The sequence below is a fragment of the Artemia franciscana genome, chromosome 7, assembly GCF_032884065.1.
Source record: "Artemia franciscana chromosome 7, ASM3288406v1, whole genome shotgun sequence".
NCBI lineage: Eukaryota > Metazoa > Arthropoda > Branchiopoda > Anostraca > Artemiidae > Artemia > Artemia franciscana.
Genome location: NC_088869.1, coordinates 12968904 through 12978897, shown reverse-complemented (window position 1 = coordinate 12978897; position 9994 = coordinate 12968904).

Sequence of the window (9994 nt, the reverse complement as noted above, 5' to 3'; positions counted from 1 at the left end):
TAATGTAATACAAAATGGAGATAATAAGAAGAACTTAGGTGTATTATATAATAGAATAAAAAGGTTAGCTGCGTTAAGTTGATATTAAAGTTTTTCCTAGAATCCGTACAATGTCATAACAAAAGTTATAAATATCTTCTTTGCTTAACTATACTAAAATGTTTTGAAAATATTAGTATAGCAAAGTAATTGCAAACCAAACAAGAAACTTAGCATTCACCTCGGGTCCCTTTTGTGGACTTTGTGGAGCCCCAGGGTCCATGGATCACAGTTTGGAAACCATTTTAATATACTATTGAATTTAGTACTATTTAACAGCTATATTATGCCACTAAAACCTTAAAAAATATTTTAAAGTTAACTATCTGACGAGATAAAAAAAAACTGTTTTCCTACTTTATCAATAAGACACATGAGCACTTGAATGAGGCCTTGACCTTTCTCGACCATCCAATCACCTAGGACAAACATTACCTTCAAACACAATCAACCAAAAAGAAAGAGCCAATAAACATGCAGCATTGTCATCAGTAGTAAGCCATCATAAGCATAAAAATCCCAGTCACACAAAGAAAAAAAATATCAAGAAATCTATCACAGGCATCGTAATTGCGCTGCCTAAGATAAGTGCAATTCGGGCATTTTTTTTTTTCGCCCAGGCACCTCGTCTAGAAGGAGTTATCGTAGAAACTCCTCGAAAAAATCCCATTCGATTGGAAATTGAAAATTGTAGTTCCCTCCTGAATGATGAAAATGATTAGATGACGATCAGCCCCCTACAACGCTCGTTCATTCCCTGAACATATCCACACTCAATATTTTGAGACAGCCACTTCGTACAAAAGAGTTGAAGTGTCCAGTAGCCATATCTCTGGAAATGTCAAACCTCCAAAGCCATCAGAGCAAGGGCTGTAAGTTATACAGCTTACCCATTGTTTAAATATAGTGTTTGTTATTGAGAAAGAAAGCAAGTTTGGTCTTTATTGTCCAAAAAGACCAAAGTCATTCAGGTAAAGCTTTCAAAGAATGCTGAGGAGAATGTTCAGCCAAATCAGAACACGTTATGTGCACACAAATTGTCAAAGGATCGTATCGCAGGAATAGCCAAGGACATTGAGTTGTAATTTTCCGGGAATGGTGAGAGAATTATCAATTGACCAAAAAGTAAATATTTAAAAAAATGTTGAGGTGGAAATGTAAGTAAATGCAAACTCACTTCGTGCATACAGATTGTCAAAAGCATCAGTATTATATTAGGAACGGATTACCAGATCAAGCTGGAACTTCCAGGGCATCACGAGAGGGATATTCAACTGACAAAATGGCTATATTTACATACTACAACTAGTAATATTGCTATTACTTATGTTACTACTACTAATTCGTTACTAATACTGCAACTACTGCTACTTACTTACTTTTACTTTCGACGGGAACCAGACGATGATCCATCCGGCCCGGCACCAATGGATGATTGGATGACTTACGTCTTCCAAAACGACCTGTCAGCAGCAGCCTCTTCTGCAATCTTCAGCCAGTCCTGCTACTACAGCTACTACTATTAATACTACTACTACTACTTCTACTACTACTGGAAGGGTGTGTGAAAGCATAAAGGGGCTCGCCCCACCTCCTCATTGCATTTACTAGCTGAAGGTCTTGAGACGGAGATCAGTATTGCTGGTTCGGGCCTAAAGGGTCTAGTGCTGCATCCTTTACCTTTTTACCTTTACTACTACTACTATGATGCTTGTACTACTAGGATAAGGGTATGAAGGTGAAAATTTAATATCATTCTGGGGAAAGTTGAACTAAAGCAATGCACACTATGTGAATTCAGTTTGTCAGGAATAGCTTAGGGTATTAATTTGGAACTTTAAGGGATTGATTAGCCAGAAGATCAATTGATCAAAGGGTAATATATGCATGCTACTGCTAATGAGTTACTATACGAGTTATTTTTTTTCATTTTGAGTTTTAATATAATTCTTTAATTTTCCTGGGAAAATTTCCTTTTTCTATTGTATTCAGCTCATCCTGCTTTTCATAGATGACATGTTTTGAATACATGAAATTTTTCATCTCTCCCTCTTATATTTATTTCAGTCATGCATTATCATAAATGTGTCTTGGTAGCCCGTTTTTTTTTTGCGCACTTTGGCTTACGTCTGAGAGTGAAAAGTTTGCAAAGAACTATGACAAATATTTGAAAAGCCCTTTTGTTTTATTAGAATAAGGAACTCTAAGGTCAATGTTGTCACTTAAAAATTTGCTTTGTCCAAATTTCATATTAAGAGTTCTTCATTTTCTTAGCTCACCATTAAGATAAGCAGAGATTAGGAAACATTATCATGTACCTGAACCGCAAAAGCATTTATATACATTTTTTAAAGGCCCATTTCTTTTATCTTCACTGATTGAGGTTGGAGTTGTGTATGGTTTCGCTTATTTGGTATGGCACTTAGCTCTGGCTAAGTCTTGGGAGAGTAGTCAGTTGGCAGGTGATTAGCATTTTCCTTTTTAGTGTGTTTGTGTGTCTTATTGCTATTAGTTTTTTTCTTTTCTGTCTTTTTTCATTCATCTAGAAACTTTTAAATATAGGGTAATTGAAAAATACATCAGGTTTATATACTTTCTGACTTTATAGTCTTTCTTTTAAATACATTTAATTACAGGATTTATGTCGTTCGTTTAATTATCGAAAAATTTCAATTCAGCTCCAGGTTGTCTAGAACTTGGAAGGAATTTTTAAGCAGTTATGATAGCTTTCCCTTTTTGTATTCGTTTTTAGAAAATTATTTCAGATGATAATTACTGTTTTACTAGTGGAAGCTATCCAAAGCAGGTGTTGAGGAAACACACTTGAGCACGGACTCATTCAAATAAGTGAGATTTTTCGGGAGAATATTATATTTTTTATGCAATTTTGTATATATTTTCCAAACCATATATTTCACTTTTATTCCTCTTTCAGTTCAATCAGAGAAAAGAACGATGAATTGGGGACACATTAAGATTGAATTCTCTAGAAAGAAGCTTTGAAAATTTGATTTTTCGAGTACCAGGAAATGAGAAAAAATATAGGGAGCACATGATTGGGGACATGTATCATGGTCTGATTTTGAACTTCGTTAGATTAAATAAAAAAATAACAGTTTTTTCAAGTGAAAGTAAAGAGGAATATTAAAACTTAAAACAAACAAAATTATGACGCATATGAGGGATGTAGTCCCCCCTCAATATCTTGTTCCTCATGCTAAAGTTTTTAGTGCTTTTAAAAAAGCTTCTTATTATTCTAATCAGACCACTTTTGTGTTTATGGAGACAATCTTAAAGAATTGGGAAAAAACCTAATTTTAAAGTAAAGATCGAGGTGTTTGAGAGGCAATATCCCTCATATACGTTATAATTTCTGTTCGTTTTAATGTTGCTCCTTATTTTCAGTTGGAATAAATTGTTTTTCTTATGTAATTTTTGATCTTTTTTTAAATAATGCCAGGAAATCTAGCTCCATATAATGTTTTGAATATAATTAGATGTATAGGAGTAATTACAAATATACAAAATAGCATTCATGTACATTTAAAGGAAGTGAATGTAATGAACGAGTTTTAAACCAAAGTGGCAGATATTGATTAACATATTTTCGTGCTCAAGGACTACCTTGATGAGCCCATTCTTAAATTCCCAATTAGAAAGAACGGTTACAAATGATGGTTGGAAAGTCTGGCAACAAATGAGCTCCACAAAAATTTGAAGACCCGACTCATGCCACAATTTGGTTAGTCATATCCGATGTGACAGACTAACATCCTGTTTAACTTTGGAGAAGCACTGTACAGTTTCTTTAATATTCTTTCCCAGCATAACTCCAAAAAGGAAGATGGGAATACTTTACCCACAAGGTTGTTCAGAAGAATTTTTCATGAAAAACAGTGAAAAGTGCTTAAAGAAATATATTTCTCCTGTTTTTTGGGCTCTACCTCTCTAAGAAAAACTTGTCTAGTCCCTCCCGTGTAAAGATTTTTTTCATACATATGCGGTTTCTCAGAATCTTTCATTAATATTTTGGAAAATATTAAACTTTAAAGGATGAAATTCTACTAATCGCCTTGAATTTGAAGCCTATTGAAAATGTGCTACATGTATTTCTCTCTCTAACAAGGATTGACCTTGGCCAAATAAAAAATAATAAAGTATTGAATAAATTTCTTTAAGCACCTGCTAAGGGTAAATTTATCTATACAGCTCAAGCTTTTTATAATTTTGTGTAAACTTAATATTGCTTTCCCCATAACCGTACAGCTGCTGCTAATATGTTGGAATGTTTGTTTTGAAATAAGTTTTATTCTTTAAAGTTTAGCAAACGAAGTGCATAGGAAACTTGAAACTTTTTATCAAATATCTTCCAATTATCTCTAAAATTTTTAATTTTTCAATTGGATTAACAAGGGCCACTAGAATTAACAAGTTTGACTCATTCTTTCAACTCTACTTTATTAAACAGTAAAGGACTTTAGCGTAAAGAGCGGGGCGTTGAGAAGAAATCATCCCCTTTCATTCACGGAGTAATTTCTGTTCGTTTTAAGTTTTAATGTCGCTCCTTACTTTCAGTTAAAAAAAAACAAGTTTTTTAATTTAATTTCTGAACGTTTTTGTGTTAATGCATGTTTGATTTTAGCTCTCCGCACTTAATTATTAAAATGAATATTAATTCTTTTTTTGGCTAAATCGCCTTCTCTTAGTTTTGATCAGACGATTTTGAGAGATAAAGGGTGGGGAAGGAGGCCTAGTTACCCTCCATTTTTTTGGTTATTTAAAAAGGCAACTAGAACTTTTAATTTTTAAGGAAAATTATTATTAGTAAAAAATATACGTAACTTAAACGTAACAAAATACAGGTTAAACGTAACCATACGAATTTCTGTGAGAATGAATCAATGATTTTATTTAGTGACTACTCCGTATATGAAAGGGTCTTTTCCTCCTCAACGCCCCGCTCTTTACGCTAAAGTTTGAATCTTTCTCTTAACTCTATTTTTAGAACAGTAAGAAACTTTAGCGTAAAGAGCGGGGCGTTGAGGAGGAAAAGCCCCTTTCATATACGGAGTAATTTCTGTTCGTTTTAAGTTTCGATGTTGCTCCTTACTTTCATTTAAAAAAACTTCTTTTTTTTTATTTAATTTCTGGACGTTTTTGAATTAATGTATGTTTTGATCTTGGCTCACCGCACATAAATAATTAAAACAAAATTTGCATATTAATTAATTGCAATTAATCGGAAGATTTTGAGAAAAAAGGAGCGAGGGAGGAGGCCTAGTTGCCCTTCAATTTTTTGATTACTTAAAAAAGCAACTACAACTTTTAATTTTTTACAAACGTTTTCACTGGTAAAAAATATACGTAACTTGCGAATTATTTTACGTAGCGAACTTCTATATTCATATGTTTTTATTGCGTGTATGAGGGGGTTCAACCCTCGTCGATACCTCGCTCTTTACCCTAAAGCTTAAATTTTGTCCCAATTCCTTAAGAATGAGCTCTGAATCACAAAGGCCGTAGAATAAATAGTTAAATTACTAAAAATACTTTAGCGTAAAGAGTGAGGTATAACGAGGAGGTAAGCCCCTCAAATGCATAATAATTTTTTGTTCGTTTTAAGTTTTAATGCTGCTCCTTACTTTCAGTAGAAAAAACTTTTCATATTTATTTTTTCATTGTTTTTTCAAATAATACTAGAAAATCCTGCAACCCCTTCATTGAAATTCTCTTCCCCCATGACAAGTTTCTCCATGGAAATATCCTTCCACGTAACTCCCCTCAAAGCTCCCCCCTAAACAAAAAACCCCCTGAAAACGTCTGTACACTTCCCAGTAACCATTACTAAATGTAAACACAGGTCAAAGTATGTAACTTGCAGCCCCTCCCACGGGGACTGCGGGGAGTAAGTCGTCCCTAAAGACATGGTTATTAGGTTTTTCGACTATGGTGAATAAAATGGATATCTCAGAATTTTGATCCGGTGACTTTTGGGAAAAAAAGAGCGTGGGAGGGGTCTAGGTGCCTTCCATTTTTTGGTCACTTAAAAAGGGCACTAGAAATTTTAATTTCCGTTAGAATGAGCCCTGTCGCGACATTCTAGGACCACTCAGTCGACACGATTACCCCTGGGAAAAAAAACAAATAAACACGCATCCGTGATCTGTCTTCTGGCAAAAAATGCGAAATTCCACATTTTTGTTGATAGGAACTTGAAACTTCTACAAAAAGGTTCTTTGATACGCTGAATCTGATGGTGTGATTTTCGTTAAGATTGTATGACTTTTAGGGGGTGTCTACCCCTATTTTCTAAAATGAGGCAAATTTTCTCAGGATCGTAACTTTTGATGGATATAACTGATTTTGATGAAACTTATATGTTTAAAATCAGCATTAAAATGGGAATCTTTTGATGTAACTATTGGTATCAAAATTCTATTTTTCAGAGTTTCGGTTACTATTGAGCCGGGTCGCTCCTTACTACAGTTCGTTACCACGAATTGTTTGACTAACATTTGCTTTGTTCCCAAATTTCACTCAAGGAAGTTTCCTCGTCATTCATACCTTCTTGTTAAAATTCAGGATAAGATGTGTAATTCAAGTGTGTATCGATTTGAGGTCAATAATAAAAATGAAATTTGTCCTTCCATCCTTGTCTATAGAAATGATCAGCTAACTAATTTCAAAGATGGAAAGTTTACTAACGAATGAAAGAAATAAAAACGAAGAAAGAAATAGGGCTGGTTTGTCACATACCTGTTTATTCCCTTTTCTTGAGAAACTGAGCCTTAATAGCCACGAACATGAGTAAAATTACCTTCATAATTCAGGGTCAACTTTCAGGTCTTTCGAATGAAAGTTCTTATCAGCAGTTTTCTCTTTTCAATTCAGACACGAAAGAGGATAGAGCTTATAAAAGACTAATATTTGCTTTTTTTCCAAACTTCGCTCAAGGGAAAAATAAGCGTCCTCGTCATTTATACCTCCTTGTTAAAATTCAGGATAAGATGTGTAATTCAAGTGTGTATCGATTTGAGGTCAATAATAAAAATGAAATTCGTCCTTCTATCCTTGTCTATAAAAATGATCAGCTAACTAATTTCAAAGATGGAAAGTTTACTAACGAATGAAAGAAATAAAAACGAAGAAAGAAATAGGGCTGGTTTGTTACACACCCGTTTATTCCCTTTTCTTAAGAAACTGAGCCTTAATAGCCACGGACATCAGTAAAATTACTTTCATAATTCAGGGTAAACTTTCAGGTCTTTCGAATGAAAGTTCTTATCAGCAGTTTTCTCTTTTCAATTCAGACACAAAAGAGGATAGAGCTTATAAAAGACTAATATTTGCTTTTTTCCAAACTTCGCTCAAGGGAAAAATAAGCGTCCTCGTCATTTATACCTCCTTGTTAAAATTCAGGATAAGATGTATAATTCAAGTGTGTATCGATTTGAGGTCAATAATAAAAATGAAATTCGTCCTTCTATCCTTGTCTATAAAAATGATCAGCTAACTAATTTCAAAGATGGAAAGTTTACTAACGAATGAAAGAAATAAAAACGAAGAAAGAAATAGGGCTGGTTTGTCACACACCCGTTTATTCCCTTTTCTTAAGAAATTGAGCCTTAATAGCCACGGACATCAGTAAAATTACTTTCATAATTCAGGGTAAACTTTCAGGTCTTTCGAATGAAAGTTCTTATCAGCAGTTTTCTCTTTTCAATTCAGACACAAAAGAGGATAGAGCTTATAAAAGACTAACATTTGCTTTGTTTCCAAGCTTCACTCAAGGGAAACATAAGCGTCCTCATCATTTATACCTCCTTGTTAAAATTCAGGATAAGAGGTTGAATTCAAGTGTGTATCGATTTGAGGTCAATAATAAAAATGAAATTTGTCCTTCCATCCTTGTCTATAAAAATGATCAGCTAAAACTAATTTGAAAGATGGAAAGTTTGCTAACGAATGAAAGAAATAAAAACGAAGAAAGAAATAGGGCTGGTTTGTCACATACCCGTTTATTCCCTTTTCTTGAGAAACTGAGCCTTAATAGCCACGAACATCAGTAAAATTACCTTCATAATTCAGGGTCAACTTTCAGGTCTTTCGAATGAAAGTTCTTTTCAGCAGTTTTCTCTTTTCAATTCAGACACGAAAGAGGATAGAGCTTATAAAAGACTAATATTTGCTTTTTTTCCAAACTTCGCTCAAGGGAAAAATAAGCGTCCTCGTCATTTATACCTCCTTGTTAAAATTCAGGATAAGATGTGTAATTCAAGTGTGTATCGATTTGAGGTCAATAATAAAAATGAAATTCGTCCTTCCATCCTTGTCTATAAAAATGATCAGCTAACTAATTTCAAAGATGGAAAGTTTACTAACGAATGAAAGAAATAAAAACGAAGAAAGAAATAGGGCTGGTTTGTCACATACCCGTTTATTCCCTTTTCTTGAGAAACTGAGCCTTAATAGCCACGAATATCAGTAAAATTATCTTAATAATTCAGGGTAAACTTTCAGGTCTTTCGAATGAAAGTTCTTATCAGCAGTTTTCTCTTTTCAATTCAGACACGAAAGAGGATAGAGCTTATAAAAGACTAATATTTGCTTTTTTTCCAAACTTCGCTCAAGGGAAAAATAAGCGTCCTCGTCATTTATACCTCCTTGTTAAAATTCAGGATAAGATGTGTAATTCAAGTGTGTATCGATTTGAGGTCAATAATAAAAATGAAATTCGGTCTTCTATCCTTGTCTATAAAAATGATCAGCTAACTAATTTCAAAGATGGAAAGTTTACTAACGAATGAAAGAAATAAAAACGAAGAAAGAAATAGGGCTGGTTTGTCACACACCCGTTTATTCCCTTTTCTTAAGAAACTGAGCCTTAATAGCCACGGACATCAGTAAAATTACTTTCATAATTCAGGGTAAACTTTCAGGTCTTTCGAATGAAAGTTCTTATCAGCAGTTTTCTCTTTTCAATTCAGACACAAAAGAGGATAGAGCTTATAAAAGACTAATATTTGCTTTGTTACCAAACTTCACTCAAGGGAAACATAAGCGTCCTCATCATTTATACCTCCTTGTTAAAATTCAGGAAAAGAGGTTGAATTCAAGTGTGTATCGATTTGAGGTCAATAATAAAAATGAAATTTGTCCTTCCATCCTTGTCTATAAAAATGATCAGCTAAAACTAATTTGAAAGATGGAAAGTTTGCTAACGAATGAAAGAAATAAAAACGAAGAAAGAAATAGGGCTGGTTTGTCACACACCCGTTTATTCCCTTTTCTTAAGAAACTGAGCCTTAATAGCCACGGACATCAGTAAAATTACTTTCATAATTCAGGGTAAACTTTCAGGTCTTTCGAATGAAAGTTCTTATCAGCAGTTTTCTCTTTTCAATTCAGACACAAAAGAGGATAGAGCTTATAAAAGACTAATATTTGCTTTTTTCCAAACTTCGCTCAAGGGAAAAATAAGCGTCCTCGTCATTTATACCTCCTTGTTAAAATTCAGGATAAGATGTGTAATTCAAGTGTGTATCGATTTGAGGTCAATAATAAAAATGAAATTCGTCCTTCTATCCTTGTCTATAAAAATGATCAGCTAACTAATTTCAAAGATGGAAAGTTTACTAACGAATGAAAGAAATAAAAACGAAGAAAGAAATAGGGCTGGTTTGTCACACACCCGTTTATTCCCTTTTCTTAAGAAACTGAGCCTTAATAGCCACGGACATCAGTAAAATTACTTTCATAATTCAGGGTAAACTTTCAGGTCTTTCGAATGAAAGTTCTTATCAGCAGTTTTCTCTTTTCAATTCAGACACAAAAGAGGATAGAGCTTATAAAAGACTAATATTTGCTTTGTTTCCAAACTTCACTCAAGGGAAACATAAGCGTCCTCGTCATTTATACCTCCTTGTTAAAATTCAGGAAAAGAGGTTGAATTCAA